The following is a 21,172-nucleotide window of genomic DNA, read 5'->3' as shown; positions in this document are numbered from 1 at the left end:
TGTTTGCAAAGCTTAACAATGTCATCTTGCTGTTGTGTGTGCTCCTGCTCTCTGTGCGTGATCCCTAGCAATTCTGAGAACTGCGGAACAGCACAATGCTGCTTGCAAGTGTTGTTTTGCATCTGTAATTGCTTAGGTAGCATGTACTAAGTCAGGCTGCAGCTCTGGAGAGCTCAGTCTGCCACCTCTCTGGGTTATTAAAGAGAATCAGGACTTAAAAACAGCACTTCTGTCAGGAGGCTTTGCACCTGTTATTGCCACAAGTAACAGCTCACATCACATGGGCAGGCCAGCATAGCTGCAGCAGCCATGCCCTGGGCTGAATCAGCCCATGTCAGGCTCTGATGAGAGAACAGATGGCTTTCAAGCCTCATTTGTCCCGACTAGCTAGTCTTCAACCATGCACAGCTCAGCTCATGAGGCTTGGGCTTAGTGGCTTTATTGGAAAGGGAGCAGAGGACAGTGACTCTGTGTTGTGTCGTCTCTCTCCCCTGTGCTGAAAGCCTAACCCTGTATCCGGAAGGGTAGGTCATTAATGGGAATGTGATACAAGTGCAGTAGGGGAAGGTAAATAAGATAGACAGATGTGTGTTGCTTTGGCTTAAATTAGCTGGAAAAGGCCCAACTGATGCAAGTTCTACTTAGGAAGCTTATTACTCTTTAGCACAGGGGTTGGGATGGGGGGACTTATTTTCTGTGTTGCTTCTTTCTTGCCTGGACTTTAGCGGGGCTGTTATAAAACTGATGAATAATAATAATTCATTCGTAATGCACATTTACTTCTTAAATCCTGTGCTAATCCTAGCAGTACAGTCTGCTGTATATGATAGGTAAGGGGGAAGGAAAAACAGCACTGGCTCCAAGTAAACAAGATTATTCTCTGGAAAGGTAATTAACAGTTGGTCTCCATGGAGCCTTTATCACAAAATCAATAATAGTCAGTTCTGATTTCCCTTGTTCTTCTTTACTTTGTGCTGCTTTTGCTGTTTGTAAAAATGCTTTTGCGTCTGGCTATGGGACTTTCAGTGGAAAAATGAGGCTAAGAAAATTGTGGCAACTGAGATGCACAAAGTCACATAAGTTCACCTTGTCTAGAGATTTTTGGTCTATCTTATTTCAGGATTTTACTCCTCCTCCTCTTTCCTGACCTTCCTATTTCAAAGTAGGAGATTTATCTCCCTTGTGCCATTACAAAATGATATCAGAATTGACTTCCCATTATTTTTTTTAAGCTCAACAATACAATGTAACACTCCAAGACAGCTGCCCTAAACACAAGATTTAGGGATGAAATCAGTAGCCGAGTGGAGGATAAAGATATTTCTGTAGCTGTACTCTGGAATAATCCAGAAAGGATATAGACACCTGGAGGGGATGCAGAGAAAGATCGCAAATAACGAGACCTGGTAATCATGTAGTTAAATGCACACACTAAACTAAAAAGGGAAAGAGCAGATGGATGTATACTGAAATCAGGAAATACTTGCAAGGGAGAATTTGAACAGGACACTTGATAGTGTCACTGTCAAACAGATGTTTAAACAAGGTGAGATGGCTTTGTAAAAGTTTTACCATGGATAACGCAAACATTCTTGGGCCTAATTTGGAAATTGCTGGATAAATTTCTGTCTGATGCTATGGAAGATGATAAACTAAGTGAACATATTGCTTACTCCTCATCTGTTAACATGAATGTTTTACTTTTTGGGTTTCCCAGTAGGGTCTGTATTGCTTCTCACATCCCTTCTGTGAGAAGGACATTCTCAGATTGGTTGTACTAATTCCATGGAGAGCTTGGGAATTAAGTCTGATTTCCCATTCCCTTTAGGATAAGTTAACCCCTGTTATCTTCCTGTGTTCTGCCTGGCTTTTCTAGTTCTCATTTACTGGTCACCTCCAGAGCTATAATAATAAGAAACCTGAACTGGAATATGTCCCCTTATTTGTTGGCTATGTCCCAAAGCAGCAGAGCTGCCTGAGAACACGGGCTTTATGGGGTTCCAGGGTTCTCCGTAGTCATCTCATGGCAACTGTCAGGGTCTTCAGTCAGTTTCCTTCTCTCCTTCTTCAAGTGGACAGATTGGAGATATTTACTGTAGAATGTGTAGCCTACACACCATAAAGTTCTCCTTTCCTTTCTGTCCTCTCTTCAACCTTTAGTTTCATCTCTAATTAACTTGCTAGACTATAAATGGGTGAAGAGTGTTTAATGCAAATCCTTTTGCTATTACCAAGACTATTGCCAGGGAACTAACTGTTATCAATAACAAAGCAAAAATGTATGAGAATGACACAGTCATACATGTTCAGTATACAGTGTTCTGGATTTTTTCCTTTGGGTTCTTTTTGTTACAAACCTTATGGTTTGTAATAGGATATTACAATAGATTTCGAGTCCAGTGCTGAAGGTAAACAGACCATTTAGGTTCTACTTTGTTCAGCAGTGCTTCATGTTTACTTTACCAATACAACCTTTCTAGACGATGGCCGCTTATGGTGTGATAAATAAATATTGCTTTTAAAATAGGAGTTTTACATCACTGCATACGTAACAGATCTGAAAACACAGGCATTCAATCACTATTTAGAAATAGCCATTTATAGATACTGAGCTGCAGATCAAGCCATTAGTTCTTATAATCGCAGGCAGATGAAGAATGAGATGCAGTGAGAATGTGTTGACCTGAAGTCGTGTTTGTAAAAGTATATCCACCATGAATTGTTAGGGTACAGAAGTTCTGCCAGGAAATACTTGATTTTTTTTTTTCTTCATTGTGCAGGTACTTCCTGATGTTCTTACTGCTCTGAAATTAAGTAAAACCTGGTTCTACAAACAGTTGTGAAAAGAAAATGCATATGTAGATAGGGGTAAGTTGTCCGATACTGTAGGAGAAAACCATAGCATATCCAAACTGGGTGTTAATAAGAGCTTCTGGGTCAAGGTTTGACCTACCACCATAGGAGTAAAAGCTGGAACAAACCGGCAGTCTTAATTTACCACTGACCTTGGATTCCACAGATTCTAATCCCAGCACTGCTAGACTGGGCTTTCAATTTCAAGAAATATAAAATATCAGCAAATGAGACCTCGTCCCCATTCTGAAACCAATAAGAAGATTTATGTGGAGGTCTCAGCCAAAATGAGTTGAAATAACTGAATTTGTCTTTATTCTAGGTAAATTATAGAACTTTTTATAGAAATTAATCTCCTGAAACCTTCCTGTAAGTTACCTTTGTCTTATTCTGTAAGATCCAAAAGCTTTGGTGTAATTTCATATGCTTCTCTAGCTGATAATAACACTCAGGTTCTTTCTATGGTGTTACTGGCGTAACTGGAACAGTCACAACCCTCTGTTTTGTTGTGCTAGACAGATAGCTTCTAAAGGTGCTGAGTGTGCAGCTGATTCTTTTAACTTGCTGGCCAAATAGGCAAACGACTACAGAGAAAAAGAACCTAACAAAGTTTGTGTTTAGTGATCTGCAGATTTCCTCTGGATTTACTGTTTGATGCTGTGATAGCTATTTTAACTTATATGTTGACTATAGGGAGTAATAGAAAGTTTCATGTCAGAGAAAGGATGCCTTGCTTTCATCTCTGAGCTGATTCTTCCTGCTTGTTTTTAGTGTTTAACTTGTTAATGTTCTATTTCAAGCCAGAATCTAAGAAGTAAATGTTATTTGGTTTTTTTTTCTTTGTGGTTTTCTTTTGGGGGGTGGAAGTTTGTTTTTTTCCTTCAGTCTAACATGTTTATTGTCTGTGGTGGATACTTGAGCCTGCAAAACCAGCTCAGTGGTGTGTATTTGAATCTGTTCAAATGTTGAGTTTGTGCATGGCTCCATCCTCTGGCTTTGACTAGCAGAATACCACAAGATGAATTGAAGAAGGGAAGGACAGTATGCTGTTGTGTGTGATTTTTTTTTTTTACTTGTTTTTGAGTGTAGTTTTTTTTTCTAGCATCAGCTGTCAGAGTTTTACGAAGGAGAATGTGAGTAGAATGACATTGAAGATAAGCAAAATACAGTTTTATCCATGTCTTCCTCTCAAGATTTTGCAAGGGTACCTTTAAAAAGTACCCCTGTCTTGCTTTTGCAGAGTAAAGGGGCTAGTGTTCAAAAAAGCTTGGCCTGATCAAGTCATAAACTTGATTTATGCCTGAGGAGACTATTGCATTTTATACATGGCCTTGTCACCTTATGCAGCCCTAATATTTCTGTGCTATTAATGTTGACGTATACTCTCCAGAGCTCCTGTTATTGCAGCTATAATGGGGCAGATATTTGATTCTTGTTCAGGAAATGAATTTATACTGTGACATTCATGCAGTGTTGCCTGAATAGATTTCAAGTTGTAGGTTTGCTAGAGCTTGACTGAAATAGCATTCAAATTGAATGAGCACCCTTTGGTTTGCAAGGGTGTTCATTTAGGTGGTGTTTTAGGTGGTATTTAGCAAGGAGGCATGTGGCATGGTATGCATCTTCAGCTGCTGTGAACACTGCAGATAAGGAGTCAATAAGGCTAAACCAGCCTTTGCCAACAAGCTCTTCTGTCTGTGTGAAGATGCAGGAAGAGAAAGCCTCACATGGAAATAACCTGTGAAGAACACAGGGAGTAACTGGAACCATGAGAAGGCAGTCATTTCATCAGCATTTCATTGTGAATGTTTCCAACTGATTGCTTTGAAACATTTGCATGATGGCTCGTGAAAGGATGGGAAACATCTTTGGAGTCGTGTGGTAGTACTAATACATTCACTACAAATGTTATAGAAAATACTTGAGGGGGTGATTAAAACTAACAAACTTTCTTTTACCTCTGAGGTACTTCTGAGTTGATGCTGAGCTGGTAGCTTGTACCCAAATTCAGATCCTGTTATTTCCATTAGATAAAAGTCAATACAGCATGACTGCTGTATCTCTTAAGTAGGAATGCTGAGAAGGAAGTCTAGCCTATGTGTCACTCAAGAAGATATTCATGTTGACATGAATAACCTAACACTAGCGCTGTATCTGTGGGCAAAATTACATCTTCTGTCAAAGCCAAATTCATCATTTATTTAGCATGATAGGTTCCTGTCTGCCTATCATATATGAAAGTGCATAAACCAAGTAGCCTAATGCTTAATTTACAGCTTCTTTGATTAGCAAATCAGTGTAAGGTGAGGTCAGAGCGGGTTGCATCATTGAGAGCCATGCAGGTGAGCTGACACAGCAGCAGCTTCCTCTCTTGCCCATGCACACCACATGGGCACATTCTGGTTCTGATGCTGGTTGCTGGCACACTCATCTAAACACAATACAAAGATTTCTTTAGCTTCCCCACTGTCTTGCATGTGTACTATGGAAGGGTGAGGAGATGGAGAAAACCAAGGCAGATGATTCCTCAGACCTTCCTTTATCCAAAGAGCTTCATGTCGTTGCATTTCTCTGAAAATCTGCTTTTCAATTTCCAAGCAGGGGATAAGGAGAAGCTGTGATTACTACCACCTTATTCTCCTGTGGCTGAGTCCCATGAGGGGTTCCTACTTGGGCAAAGCCCTATCTTCTATTTCCTAGACAAGGAAAATGTGTGCAGAGCCTCCTGCATCACCAGCCTGCCATCTTCCCTCCTCGCACCTTCCCACTCATTTTTTCTATAGCCTTTCCTCTGCTTTCTCAGCTTTATATAAACACTTCAAAGCCTGTTTCAGCTTCGCAGGCTAAATGCGTAGCGTTGCCAGGGCTGGCTGGAGTTATCAGCTGAAAGTCCTGAACACACACCAGATGGCTGAGACACCAGTAGCTCAAAGCACTGGGGGAGGCAGAGGACTGACAGCCCTACACAGCTATGAGGAAATGCTTTTTGCTTTGCTGCACGCTTGTGTCACCATTTGCAGAGTCACTGACAAACAGTAGCTTGTCCATATTGCTTGGACAAAGCAGACTGACATTCTGGAGTCATTTGCTCTCTCCACCACATGGAGGGTAAAAAGCAAGCACAAATGCTGTGATAAGTAGACATTCTGTAGTATTGGACTGAGTGCACACTGAATAATATACAGATAGATGATCAAGATGAGATGGTTGCTGGCAAAGCTAGCTGTGCTCCTGGCTACAGAGTGCCAAGCACAGTGTGTGACTTGGCACTGCTCAGCTGGGCTGCTCCATGCACCTTGCCCAGGACAACCTGGCTATCTCTTTTCCTGTTACTGCAGCAGTACAGGACCAAGCTTGTTGCTCACTATACAGGTGCAGAATTGGGGATCTCAAAGCCTCGCTTCACAGGATACCAGGCAGAGAGAGGCTGTGCTACAAAGCAGATTTACAAGTACCACATCAGGAGGAAAGACTTTGTCTTACAGCAGCCTACTACTCTGACAATGCGTGTATCCAGATTTAGTTTACTCTTCCAAATAACTGCCATTTATAGCAATTTGCATGTATTTTTATTGATTGCACAATCCTAAAGCGGATTGAGTATAGAGCGTCTCAAATAAGCAGGCTCTCTTCCCCAAGACAAATTCTCCAAAGTGGCTGAGATATCTATAATTCAAATAGATATGCCAGGAGAGCTAGAGATGTGTTCGGTGTTCAGCTCAAGATGTACAGTGCTGTATCAATACATTCTCTCTCCATTTTGGTGCTGGTTAACAGACTGATGAAACATTTTTAGCATTAATTGAAACTTCAGAGAACCTGGGCAAGTACGGAGCTGGATGTACGTTCTGCATGTTGGACCTTTTCTTCTCATCTTGGCGCTGCTCTGTATAGCTATATTGTGGTATTACAGACTATCTGACGAACAGTTATGTCAGGCTAGTCCAACCAGGAGGAAAAGTTGTCCCACCCCCAATAGACTGTGCAATTCTTAACACATAAGCATGATTTTTCCTTTAAAGCTTGCCCCTACATTCCGTTGTCCAGCAAACAAGTGTGTTATTTAATGTTGAGAGTCACCTATTCAGCATTGATTTTTTTTATTTATTTATTTTTTTTTTCATCATACAGACCCCTTCTTCTACAAGAATTTCTCAGCATGCAGAACCTTACCATGCTAAGGTATTTATTTCCACATGAATACTATTGGCCCCTGCAGGCAGTTTTGGAGACTCTGGGTGCTGGAAAATCTCTTTTATGAAGGAAGGAGTGGTCACATGTTGGGACAGACTGCCCAAGGAAAATGGTGGTGTCTACATCCCTGGAAGCTTTCAAGAAATGTGTAGATGAGGCACTGAAGGACATGATTTAGTGGGCATGGTAGTGATGGGTTGATGGTTGGATAGATGATCTTGGAGGTGGTTTCTAATCTTAATGATTCTATGAAGAAGAGAAACAGATGTACTTCTCCCTGATAGAGAGGCCAGGAAAAACCCAAGGTATAGAGATCTTGAAGAAAATGTACAAGTAGACTCTCAAACCTCCCCTGTCCACTCATCTTTAGATGAAAAGAAGTCTCATTAGTATTAACACCCTTGTTTTCTTTCTCTAGATATGTTGTTGACAAACTATAAATGTTTTTGGGCAGATGGTGGTTGACCTGCATATCTAACTAGCCTGGATATTTGGCTACCTCAAAATCATTTGCTCCTTCTTCACTTCTCAATGTTTTTGCCAAACACCATGGACTCTAAATAGAGGGGGCTGAATCACATCATGCAAACACAGCACATGGAGTAAATAGCACGTATTCAAACTATATGTTGGGATACCCTTATGTTTGCATATATAGCTGAAAACAGTAAATACTAGGCCATAAATGCAGGGAAGAAAAAGAAACACTGCTATCAAATACATTATTTTCTGGGAATCACTTAGCCAAATCTATTTTTAAATTTTTTTTTTTTTAAACAGAAACAGCTTAGGAATGAGAAATAGAGTATATCGAGAACTTGTACTTATTTGACAGTTAACTGGTAATTGCTGTTATTTTTGTGTTTATTACTTGTTTGAAAGAACTAACTTCTTCCCTTAAGTTGTTGCTTTATGTTATGCTTAATGTTGAGGTAAGCCATATAAACAAATTTCTTCCTATTTTTGTTAGCTACACAAAATGTGTTGTTAATGGCTTCTCTAATGACTTCAGAACTAAGAATGATAATATCAGTGCAAAGAAGGAAATTAGGTAACTGCTGAATAAATTATTCTAATGTTTGTGGTAGGGGAAACAGCTTATCCTGTAATAAATATACCCAAAATAATCTGAGAAGCATGCTTTGGAGACAGGTTGTTGCACAGCATGGTGAGCTCAGGTACTGTGCACGTGTTCCTCCTACAGCCTGCGTTGAAGACGCATACAGAGGCACAGGGTCCAGCTGGCCTGCCTGAGGGCAATAGTACCACCTGCCTGGTGGTACTGAGGTGCAAAAGGGAAGGAAGATGGTAGAACTGCAGGTGCAGTGAGGTAAAATGCAGCATTTGTAGTGATGTTTCCTTAGATAGAATCATAGAACCATCATCACCACAGTTGGAAAAAACCTCCAATATCATCCAGTCAGACCTCCAGACCTGTTTCCTCTGCACAGTCTCTAGCCATTCTGCCCCAAGCCTGTAGCATTGCCTAAGGTTGCTTTGGCCAAAGTGCAGGACCCGGCACTTGGTCTTGTTGAACTTCATCCCCTTGGCCTCAGCTCAGCAATCCAGCCTGGCCAGGTTGCTCTGAAGGGTCTTCCTACACCCCAGGAAGGTTGACACGTTATCCCAAGTTGGTATTATCTGCAAACTTACTGAGGGTGCGCTCAATCCCCTCATTCAGGGGATATTAATAAAGATATTAAAGAGGACAGGCCCCTATATTGACCCCCCCACTGAAAGTTACTCACGACTGGTTGAGTAGTATAATATTCTCACTACAGGTAGCTGCACCCTTGTTTCACACTGCAGTTTGAGATGTGCATGGTTATTCTGTAATACCTACCCAAGATGATGAGAGGATCTGAACTAGTTAGGGGTTTTTGATGCCAAAAACAGTAAGAACAAGATGGCCCTAGATGCTGCTGCTCAGCCCTAGTCATGCTTATGGTGGAAGCTGTTATTTTGCTGTTTGGGCCTCTGCCCAAAACCATAAGCATGCAATTAATGTTAAATGAGAAATTGGATCAAACCAAGCCCTTCTTCTCTGAGAAGCTTTAGAACTGAAATGTTTTCCTCCTCCTGTTCTTGCAGACTCTGGTGCGAAGCCAGAATAACAGGCAGCTGGTGTGGAGCCAAAATTTAAGCCTTATATCTGACAAGGCTATTATAAAACTGATATGCCCTTGTTTGTATCTTCATCTATAAAAAAGGAAAAAAAAAAAAAGCTGGCGAGTATTAGCTCATGACGTGTAAAAGCAGGAGCCCTGCTCCCAGAGATTGCAAGTGTGATGTGTATGTTTATTTAGCACCCGCTGCCTTATTGATCTTTAGCATCGTGTTTTGATTTATTGCTTGTCAGTGCCAGCATTATGGATTTACTGCATGTGAATGCTACCTAGTGTTAAATATTTCAGCAGTGATTTATTTTCATGTTCAAGTATGAGAAAGGAATATTGCCTACTAGCTTTAAAAAAAAAAAAGAGAGAAAAACAGAGCCAATGAGGTGAAATCTAATATGACTGGAAACATTATACAGTTTCCTTTCTGAATTGCAGTCGGGCACAACGTTGTTGTTCCTATTTCATTTGCCCACAGTGATGAAGGACATCACAAAAGAGCTTCACGTTCTTTGCCCTAAAGGGGACAACATCAGCTAAAAAGAAGTAGCAAAATTGCACATTACATTCTTTTTCCTCATGCCTTTTGAAAATAGCTTGTCAAAACCACACTGGACCCAAGCCTATCTGGCTGGCTCTTTTTCAGCCACACACCGAAGGACAGTGTGTGTCCTGCTGGGGCTGCAGACAGCTGGTGCAGGTGTGCAGAGAGATGCCTGCAACTCCTGCATCGCTGGCCCTGTAGGTACTGCTTGCTGCAGAGCTGCACCGTGACTGTGCCCCAGCCTGCCCTGTGCTGATGATCCACAGCGTAGAGGAACAAGCCTACATGGTTCCCTTAGTTTACATCAAGTTAGCTTTTTGTGCAGTCCATCTGCAGCCTGGGTAGCAAGTGGCACAGGATTAGCTGAGGGGAAGGCAGAAGCATGGATGAGCTAAGAGAGATTGTAGAGGTTCAGAAGAATGATCCAGGTTCCCCACAAGAACCCCTTCTTTGAGGTCTTCTGTCAAGGTTTTCTACCCAGGGAAAACTGCAATGGACCAGCCACCTAGGCATGATTTTATTCAACTATTTAGGTTGCACCGAATGTAATGCGTCCTATTTATTTTCATGGCAACTACAATAGCTATGAAAAGCACAATAACACTATTTAATAGAGCAAATTCTCAGGTACAAAACAGTATTTCTCAATGTAGTCACCACCATTAGCGATGTATTTTTCATCAGCAATGAACAAGAGCCTGTATGCTGGGCTCGTACAAATCTGCTGTAGCAGAGGTGACCCACTGTTGCCACTGCTGAAACAAACACCGTACACCTCCTCACTGTATCCGTTGCTTGGTCTCCATCAATGTTCAGCAAGCATCAAAAAATGCTAGCTGGTGCTTATTTTTTTTTCTTTTAGAGAAATTGGTTCCATTAAAAATTAGCTATGAAGATTTAGGGAGTAGGAAAACCCATGAGCACAGGGTAAAGGGAAATTGCAGCGTTTGTGCAGTTGCAACTCTGAATGCTTATAGGGGAAAGAATAGAAATTTATTCAGGTTAGAAAACCATTTGAAATTGCAGTTTTAATGTTGCTCATGACAAGTGAGTGAAAGCAGATGGACAGATGAGGTACTTAACGAGGTACTTAAAGAAGGTGATATGAATGCTTACTTCCATCCACTTTAATAAGTGCTGGGAATCCCTGAGGATTTTCTTCTGCTCTCTAAATGAATATAGTGTTCCACTGCTTTGGAAGATGAAATGAAGGACAAACATGGAGTGTCAGCATTGGTCAAGAGTTAAAGTGATCTTGAAGATCTCCATCTTTACTGCTTTGGTGGGAATAACCAAGCAAATGGCTTAAGTGGATTACTTGATGGAGGCAGCAATGACTTGAAAGAACACAAAGTGGAGAAGGGCAAACAGTTCTAGTAGGTAGAAACACTCTGAGATGATCAGCCTGGGAAGGACAGAAAAGGAGGTTGGAGCTGCACTGACTGCTGTTACTTGAACTTCCAACAGTTTCTTTTACCCTTGCATATCTCAGCAGCCCCGTAAAGAAGACATACTCTTACCTGGCTCCAAAGTTCAGTCTTCGCTCCCAGTGAATGCCAAGGCAGTAGCAGACACTGGAGCACTGACCTCAGTAGGTGACAGTCAATTGTATGTGTCTGAGTTAAAATATGGTAGTAATTTTAAATAGCAGGTGCACTTACACGAGATTTTTACCAAGCACGTAGGTAATGAAACTTAAGCAAGAGCTACATTCCTTGAGGCCAGAAAGACAAAGAGAGATGGCCTTGATCACGGATGAAAAAGTTTTAGTGTTTATGTGGCTCTTGATACAAGCGGATTCTGTCCAAGTGTCCAAGCTATCCCTCTGCTTCTCACTGTGGTTGTTCTCCCACAACAGAACCATCTGTGTTCTATCAGTGGGAGAGTCTGACAGTTAAAAATGATGCTTCTTCAAGCATACCCAGAGGAATTTATCCACTGCTATTAAAGAGTCACTGGATTGCAAAATGTTCCACTCTCCTACTACAGATTATAATTTTTGAGTAACTACAGGTCAGGATATTATGTTGTCTTCTGATAGTGCTTTATAAAACTGTGACTGTCTGGAAGTTGTAAAGTAGTGTATTTTTGTATTCATGCTGCTAATTTGTAAGCCTAAGACCAAATCACAGGGACCACGTACATTTTGTCTTGTTAGGAATAGAATGTGCCAGTTAATGCTGATGAAAACTAGTGATCCTTTTGCAAAATGACAGTTCTGTTTATACAAATGAAATATGAACAAGAAAACAAATTCTGAGTAACATTTAAGAACTGAGCTAGACAAAGAGGTGTGTTCTTTGCACAGAAAGCTTAATGAAATTGCCACTTCCTTCCTCTGCACAGCACGCATGTAGCAATGAGCAATTAACTTGATATCTTTGGACTACTCCCAGATTATTTGCCTTCATTGCATACTCACAGAGGAATGAGTGCTGTTTCTTCCATCTGTACCAGGCGTGTGTGTTCAGGTCCTACACTTACCCTGTGGATAACAGCCTGGTCTTTCTTGGATCTTGAATTGCTAGTATGCTCTAAAAATGTAATCTTCTCTTGCTCTCAGTACCTTACAAGCGACTTGCTTCATGGTTTTAACCTACCTCCAGTTCGCTCTTTACTGGAAAGAGGCGGTAAGCTCTCATTTCATAAAATGAAACCTTCAGAACAGCTGATCCTGAACTTCTCTGGCTATGAGCTGCATATAGGGACTATACGACTTACTAACCCCAAAAGATATGTAGGAGGCTGGCAAAGATTCAAGTTCTTTCTGTGCTATTATTTATCATGTAAAAGGAACAAAAAACTCTGTCAGCTGATACTGTGACACTATCTGCTGTCCCAAGATCAGAAAAAGGGTGGTTGAATGTAACGGGCAAGATAAGATACTGTCCAAGTGATACAATCAAAGGAGATAGGAACCATCTTGCTCCTGATCTCTGTGGTCAGTGACGAGTTAGCTGATGGAAAAGAAAGCAGCCTGTTTGCTCTTAATCAGAAGAAATACTAATTACTGTTACTGTCAGGACTATCTCATTAGATGGATGGGTCCTGCAGTAAAAAATCTGTATCCATGCACTGGTGTACACTTTGAGGTAATTCAGTGTAGGGGTACTTGTGCATATCTTCCTATGTAAGTGTGAGCATAGAGAGGTATGTTAAGAATTGTGGAAATACCTACTTGTCTGTATGGTTTCAGGAAATCAAATAGGAAACCTACACTTGACCATAACATTTGACTCATTTTCTAATGTTTTAAGCCCAGAAAAAAAAAATCAGAACTATCATGAATTCACTTCCTTGTGTACTCCATCAGCTAACAATCTTCCAGGCCCCTGGGAAGAAAATACAGATTGGGCTGGTGTACTGCTGGAAAGAAGGCATTTAGATCCATCACACAGACTGCTAACAGTGAAAGCAGGGATGTTACTTGTAAGGAAAAAAAAAAAAAAAAAAGAAAAAAAAAAGCAATTACAGGATATCCTGCATTGGAAGAGATCAATAAAGATCAAGTCCAACTCCTGGGTCCACAGGACCAACCAAAATTCAAACCACTTCTTCAAAGTGTTGTCCAAATGTTCCTTGAGCTCCAGTGGCTCAGGGCTGTGGCTGCTGCCCTGGGGAGCTTGTTCTAGGTCCTGATCACCCTCAGGTAAAGAATCTTTTCCTGATACTCACCTGACCCTCTCCGGCTGCAGCTTCCATGCTGTTCCCTTGGGTCCTGTTGCTGTCACAGGGAGCAGAGCTCAGCGCTGCACCTAGTGAGGAGCTGTAGGCTGCCATGAGACCTCCCCTCAGTCTCCTCTGCTCTGGGCTGAACAAACCGAGGGACCTCAGTCCCTGCTCACACATCTTGTACCCCAGACCTTTCTCGATTCTATTAGTCCTGCTTTGGATGCTCTCATGCAGTTTTATGTCCTCATATTGTGGTGCCTTAAACTGCGCACACTGCTTAAAGTGAGGTTGCACCGGAGCTGAACGGGACAATCCATTCTCTCAACCAGCATTTAGATATTGTTTGCACTTCAGTAGAGTAATTCAGCAGGACATTTTACTATCGGCCTTCCTCATCCAGATCAGTTTATCTAGCCTGTATGTTCGTGGTCTAAAAAAAATGCTGTGTAAGTTACTGGAGAGATTCTCATCAAAGAACAGAGATGCTAACTGATGGCTGATGCAAAATTTCTGGGAGATTTTATCTCTAAACAGTGACTTAGGGTAAGAAGGGCAGTGTCAACAAGAGCAATGGGCGCTGCGTGGTGGGTGAAAATTTGGAGTGAGACACTTATCAACACCTGCCTATTCAGCTATCCTGTTGACTATTTTAAGTGGGTGTATCATGTATATCTTGATGTATTGCAAGTGTTGATTGTAAGGATGTTGAAGCAATATCTGCGAGCATTCTAGCTGATGGGAAAGGTAGCAGAAGGAATTTGAAGAAGTGCATCAAAGCAGGAATGATGTCGCAGTAGATAGATGTTTGCACTCTTCAGGCTTTTCTGATCAACCTAGAAGCTGGCGTTTGGTGTGAGATGCAGTGAGGCTGGCCATGACACATCACAGGCTGAATTACAGTAGCAGACTGGGACAGTCTGCTTTCACACAGGTAACTGGAAGAGCCTGATTTCAGATGCATGGCTTAGAGGCTGGATTCCTACTCCGCCTCATGTCCCTCATTTTTCTAATGTGAGCCATTGAGGCCAGGAGTTGTGTCACACACTGGCCAGCTGGACATTAGTGTAACACAGATTATAGTAACTACTCAGGTCGCACTGAGGGATGTTGTTGAGTCATGAAATCTCACCATTATATGCCTGAAGAAGGTTCGTATTTTCTTTCAACAAAAGTGCTTCTTTCCATTCTGAGAACAGGACAAGGCTAATCACTGTTATTATCTTGTAAGGGAGTGATAAAACGCAGTGACATGCATGAGGCAGCTGTCACAGCTTCTCTCAGGCAGCCCATCAGCCCTGTCTGCTTCTTTCCAACAGATGTGATGACAGTGCTGTGCTGATGTCAGAGACAGGAAGTGCTGTAGGTGGGGCAGAGCACTGCGCAGTTTGTCCCGTTGCCCAAGGCGACTGAGTTTGCACAGACTTTGCAAGCTGCATGAAAAGACATTATTTCATGGCCCCTGTCTTGCTTAATTATCACTTCAGCAAGATAATTTCATCTCTGTTTTTCCCCCCCTTCTCCGCCTATTCTTTATGAAGAGCTCTCTGGAGCAGAAAAGGTCAATTATGGAAAAAAATCATAGCAGAAGCTAAGGCTAAGTAAAGGTCAGGTGATTTGATTTGACTCTTGTGTACGCAGCGATTGTGTTTTCTTCTTTGTGATTTATGAGGGAACTGATGGAAACATCTATATTTAGATGGTCTGATAGATCTCATTATATTATGGGCTCTTGAGACTTCTTTGCTTGAATAAGTCTGATGTCTGCAGAAGGACTGACTGCCCTGTGGCTGCACAATGCCTCTGCTTTGCTTATGAAGCCCTTTTTAGTTTCTGTCCATGGGAATGATTTCTGTATCCAGAAAGGTACGTGGTCAAACAGGCCTCCTCTTACAGGCAGCAAACAGAATGTCAATCTAACCGAAGCAATCAGTGATTCTTAAAGAGAGGTAAGCTCTGGATTTACAGGAAGATGACAGAAGAGGTTTGATCATTAAGAATTGCTTTATCTTTGTTTGTCTTTGTTCTCTGATATCTGATAAATGTGAATTTTCACAATGGCCCACATTCCCCATTTGATCCCAAGAAGTGATTGCAGCTACTCCAGATATAAATTGATATGGGTTAGGAAGAATATACATGTAAATACTAGGAGATAAAAATAGGAAGAAATTATATTTGATGTTCTCAAAGAACAAGCAAATGCCCTGGAAAAAACTAAGTCAGAGTTTAGGTGGTGAACCTCCTGTTACTTGTTTTTACCTAATATAGAACTTACACCTTCCAGCCACTCAACATGAGAAGCTCTAAGATCTATGAATTCCTTGCATCTCACTGCATGTGCTTAGTGACACAATGCTTCTACAGCTGTCTCATCACCTTCCATTTGGTCTATTGGACCATGCAATATGGAACTCACCTGGTCTGTCTTCACTCCAAAAAATCTGCAAGATAAAACCACTTATCCATCAAATAATAATGCAAATGGAAACTATAAGGGGCTGGGGAGGGCAAACTTGCAGAAACAAATTGGCCTACAGGGAGATTTGAAGTGTAAGTGTGGAGGATTAAGGAACAATCATTTCAGTTGCAATGGGCTGATTATTGTTGATGACTACCAGAATGCCAGATATCTTTCACAAACAGGCTCTTGGTTTCTCCTGTCTATTTGTATGCAGCACATCACACGTTCATGCTCATGGTGAAACTGACCTTACACGAGGGAAAGCAAGAGTGAGCCCAACCACTGTGCTGCTCCAGGGCAGCCAATCCACAGCCGATGCCTCGTTGCTGAATTAAGCAATAGGCCAGGGTCTATAGCAAACATGGAATCAAGGCTTCATAAATCAAATTTCCTTGCAGCAGTAGAAGCTTGCAGGGAAAAAAGCAAACAGTGCTTTTGTAAACCCATTGCTCTTGTTTGGATTGTTGTTGTTTTTGGTTTTTTTTCTTTTTCTTTTTGAACTGTTCAGTGCTATTAGTAAATAAATGTTGCAATAGATTTTTACTACATGATAATGGAGCATTTAAGCATTTACATTATTACTGAAATATTTATTGAAACTAAACAGTACTATGTGTGCAAAACCCATCTGCAAGAAAACTGAAACAGAAGCAGTATAAATGTTGGATCATAATTATTCCTAATTGCAAAATCTTTTAAGCAAAAAGGAATTGAATCTTGAAGCACTTGCTGAGCTTGATTTAGCACTTCATTAGTCAGGTTTTGAACCAGTTACAGAGATGATTTAGGATTCAGCTGGAGTAGCACAGTGGTGAATAATGGGCATGCTTTATGTATGTACCCCTTGTGGAACTAGACATTCTTAGCACTTCTAAAGTTCAGTTTTATGAGTCTGAAAACTGAACAACATCTGAATTTCCTCTTAAATGGGAAAGTCAGTTCAAGTTTACAGGTCAGAGGAAACTTAAAACATACAAGCCTTCAAATACTGAAATAGAATCAAATCCTCTCGCCATACAGTTCCGCTGGATATGTTTATATAGCATACTTTATTTGTAATGTGTAAATGTTTCTCTTTTATCGCATGTGCACCTATCTTCAGATGTGTGTTCATATATCTGCATGACATATGGCAACATTAAGTATATCCTACCACAAACTTTATTTGCAAAAAACTGGTACCCAAAGTCTCCTAACCAGTGAGGTTCCTGGTAGTAATTCTGTTGGTATATAACGTATTGTGGAATTGCCAATGAGTTAATGGCAAAGAAAGCATCTTTGTTTAAAGCCTTGTGCAAATTCATTGATGTGGAATAAGGAATGCCTGCCACTTGAGTTTGTGGTATCCATCAGAAATTGTTGGATCATTCAGTCTTTTCAAGAGAGTCTATTTTCCTCAGGCCACTGGTTTTATTAGTGTCTTGCTGCAACAGATACCACTATGTGGTAAGATCCATGAAAATATTTCTTGAATCTTTCAAACCCTGAAAATGGCACCCTTCCTTTTCAATAGAACTTGGAGCACCATGTCTTACTGTAGGAAAGGTTTGGTTTTATTTATAGAAACTGAAAGGCCCACTTCTTGTTTCTGAAGCAGAACTGAGAAGCAATTGGTTTTTACTTCAGCGTTGCAAAGAGAAGTGACAGAGAACAAGTGAGATTTTATCTGTTACTTAGGTACAGTTCCACAATAGTTTTGGCCAAGTCTATGACCTGTTGGCTTTGTTCCTGTACCCACAATTCAGTTCAGGTGATGGAAGGCCCATGGTTTAGGGGGTTAGGAAAGCTGTTAGCTAAAATTAATGATTTGGAGATGCAGATATTTTGCCTGGATTAACCCTCTGGTCCAGCTAATGGTGAGGCAGGCAAGGATGTGACCAGCGCAAACTACCCTGAAACTACACTCTGGTATGTCCTTTTGGCAGCTCCTAGGTAAAGACTGAGTCCGTGGCCCCTCTGACAAATGATGAGGCTAAATGCCATGAACTGAATTTTGCAAATTTTCATATCCTCCGCAATAGGATGCTTGCATGCGGAGTGCTTTTGGAGATGGACCTGGAGCACACTACCTGCCAGCCAGCCATGTCTAGGAATTACTTGGGAGAGTACAAGCAAAATCATGAAGGCATGAGGTCCAGTAGCAGGTAGTCTAGTAGGTTGCGTCAGTGTGCAGGAGCTTGAACTTTTCTAGATCAACATTAGTTGATCAATTGTTAGAATAATGATGGTCTAGCTGCTTGCCCTGTCTTCTTGGAAGCCTCTGGATTGCAAAACAGTAAGAAAATCTTAGGAAGGGAGAAAAACATCTTAGGTAATTGCCCTGTTTTCTCCACTGAATTCCCTCAATATCTTTATTTTACGTTTCAAAAATGTTTGTCCTTGCTCTTGCATTATACAGGCAGAAAAAGTTTTCTGGCATGAAGCTCCTGGGGGAGATGTCCTGGAGGAGACTAGGCTAAGCCTGATCTCAGTGGCTATGGAGAACAAGCATACTGCTGTCCTCTATGGAAACGGGATTAAAACGAGTCAATAAACAGCATGTGTAGCACAAGAAAAATCCACACGCTGCTGACTTATATGGAAAAGTAATGTCTCAATTACTCTACAAATGCATGGCATCTCTCTTTTGTGTGAGAGATTTGAAGTGAACTCATTTGTCTTGATTCACTTTACAATTCTCCTAAAGAGTTGTTAAGATAAAGTGAGCATATAAATACACGGGGCATGCAAGGAACTATTTGTTAGAACTGCTCTCATAAATGTTTCCAATTTACTTCCCCACATACAAATACAACATTTTCTTGAACACATATAATTGACTGCATAGAGGACCCTCACTAGAAGCATGTTGAGATGTATGGTGTTTTCCAGAAGATTAAACATTTGAAATCTGTGCCCTAATGTTGTTGTGTGACATTTCTAGTAGTTTGGGGTTTTTTAGAGGGTGGGTGTGTTTTTTTTTCAATCACAGACTCACTTCTGCTCCCCTCAGGAATACTACATGTTTCCCAGTAACTTTGGGAGAGGAATAGATTTTGTCTCAACTCTCCATACCATGAGATGTGTCTTCTTGCATCTCCTTTTCTCTTCAGTCTTCTTCCCTTACTGAAGGCTGGACTGTGTCAAGCAGATAAAGAATCATAGAATCACTAGCATTGGAAAACACCTCCAAAATTATCCAGTCCAGCCGTCCACCTACCACCAATATTTCTCCTCTAAACCATGTTCCTTATTACAGGCCCCAGTACCAACTCTGGGGAACACCACTGATGACCAAAAGAAATAGGTGTCTCAACTTTGACCAATGATTCAAAGAGCAGTTTACCTAGCCTAACATTATCAAGACTTGTTTATCTTATGGGAGCATGCCTACTGTCAGAAAATTCTCTATCCTCACCTTCAGTGTCTGAGTTTAGGTTATCTGTGTCATTTTCTTTGAAAAAAGGAGGTACAGTGTGACTCAGGACATTGCTTGGAATGTCTGGTTCCAGGACCTGCTCCTGATACCATAAGAGTCCTAGCCAAACAGGGAGAAGGCAACCCGGTTCCCAGTTCTGGAGAGCAAAAGGCAGTTTGTGGAGGCCAGAGGGAGAAACCTCTCAAACTGCAGGAGAAAACAAGTCTTTCAAGGCTGGCCTTGCTGAGGAAGTCCTGCTGTGTAGTACTGGCTTTACTCAATTATATGTAACCAAGGTAGATGGTATGCGTGTCAGGACACTCGTCATTTTGCAGAAGTCCTGATCAGCACTGCAGTGCCCCTTAATTAAGGTCATATGGCAGCCCACGGTAAATGAGGAGGCACATACAGATTTCCCTGTTCCCTGCCACTGCTATCACTGGAGGTGGTGTGATTAATCTCCGTAGTTGTACAATATAAATGCACACAGGTGGGGAAATCACTTTCATTTCTCACTCTTTCTTCATCAATCTCAGCAGATAAGCAGGTTTTTCTCTTCAATCCACTTTTGTCTTAACATAAGTAAATGAAACGAAGAAGAATCTGCCTCTCACTGTGCTCAGCTGAACTTGAGTCTCTTCTTAGCAATGGCATGAGATCAGAGAAGCATTGTCTACCATTAACGTAGACTGAGAGCACAATGGGATCCAGCTTTGATTACAGTCTTTAATACAGAGCCTTAAACTCTTTGAGAGATTTCTTAATGCAATCAAGATTTTATGTTTTCTTCTGTTCCCTATTCCGCATTTCAAGAGACCCGTTCAGTGCATCGGTGATATCCAGTTTATTTTTCTAGTTGTGAGTAATGTCCTCTGTTAGTGGTATAAATGGCACCTTTTGCCCTTGGCAGAATTCTTAACAATTCTCCTGCTGCCTATTAAAGCAGTTACATAAATAGACACACTTCATTAATATCAACTTTTTCAATGACTAATTGAATCTTTCCAATATATCTCTGAGCAGCCATTGAATTATTTAGATAGCGGTGGATATGTAGAAACTCATGGGCTGCGATGTTGAAAAGTCACTAGAGGCGGGGAAAGAACAGGATTTGCTTGACTTACATGTTAGCTGAGATGCTTCAGAAGACTGTGTTCCTGAGAAGGCAGGAAAAATAGGAAGTTCTGATGAGTATTGTCTTGCTGTGACAGTGATGCTTGCTTGTGGGGAGAAGGCTTGTCAAAATCATCTGATGAGAATGCACTGGGAAAAAGTAAAGCAAACCAAGGCTGAAAAGGGGAGGAATATCAATGGATGCCAGCTCAAAATCTGGCATGATATCCTGAGGAAAAGAAAGGCACAGATTGCGCTGCGGCCTTTTAAGAAACCTTAACAACACAAGAACTGAGGATGGTAATTCCTGTTGGGAGAGATTCATTTTTAGTCTCTTAGCAAGGATTAGCAGGGCTCATTTATTAAATCATCAGGCATTCTGAAATTTATTCTAGGGCAAAGAATCCAAAATCTACCTGCTGAAGTAGAGAAAGGTTAAGTAATATGAACAAGTTCAGAAGTAGATTTTCTCCATATGTACATGTCCATGCATGTGTAACTAATTCACAGTGCTCTTCAGCTAAAATTTGATTGATTTTTATCTTTTTTATCATTTTGGAAATTTGAATTCTTTGCATGTGTATGCATAATAGGCAATTTTTTACGTGTACAAGGAGATAAACCTACTGCCAGTAGTATCGCAAGCAAACTATTTGTATTAGCTCAAGTTAATCTTGTTAAGACTTACTTAGACCAATACTTGGTAACTGTTCTTGGTCATTACTGGAGTAATTTTTATCTTTGTCTGTGTTAAAGATTGATGCTGTATAGAGCTCAAAACAAGTTATGTAGGGGACAGAGTTTCCTTTGGAGGTCCTGCA

Source organism: Meleagris gallopavo, chromosome 4 (genome assembly GCF_000146605.3).
Source record: "Meleagris gallopavo isolate NT-WF06-2002-E0010 breed Aviagen turkey brand Nicholas breeding stock chromosome 4, Turkey_5.1, whole genome shotgun sequence".
Classification (NCBI taxonomy): Eukaryota; Metazoa; Chordata; class Aves; order Galliformes; family Phasianidae; genus Meleagris; species Meleagris gallopavo.
The sequence above is the reverse complement of the archived record's forward strand: the minus strand, read 5'-3'. Positions refer to the sequence as shown.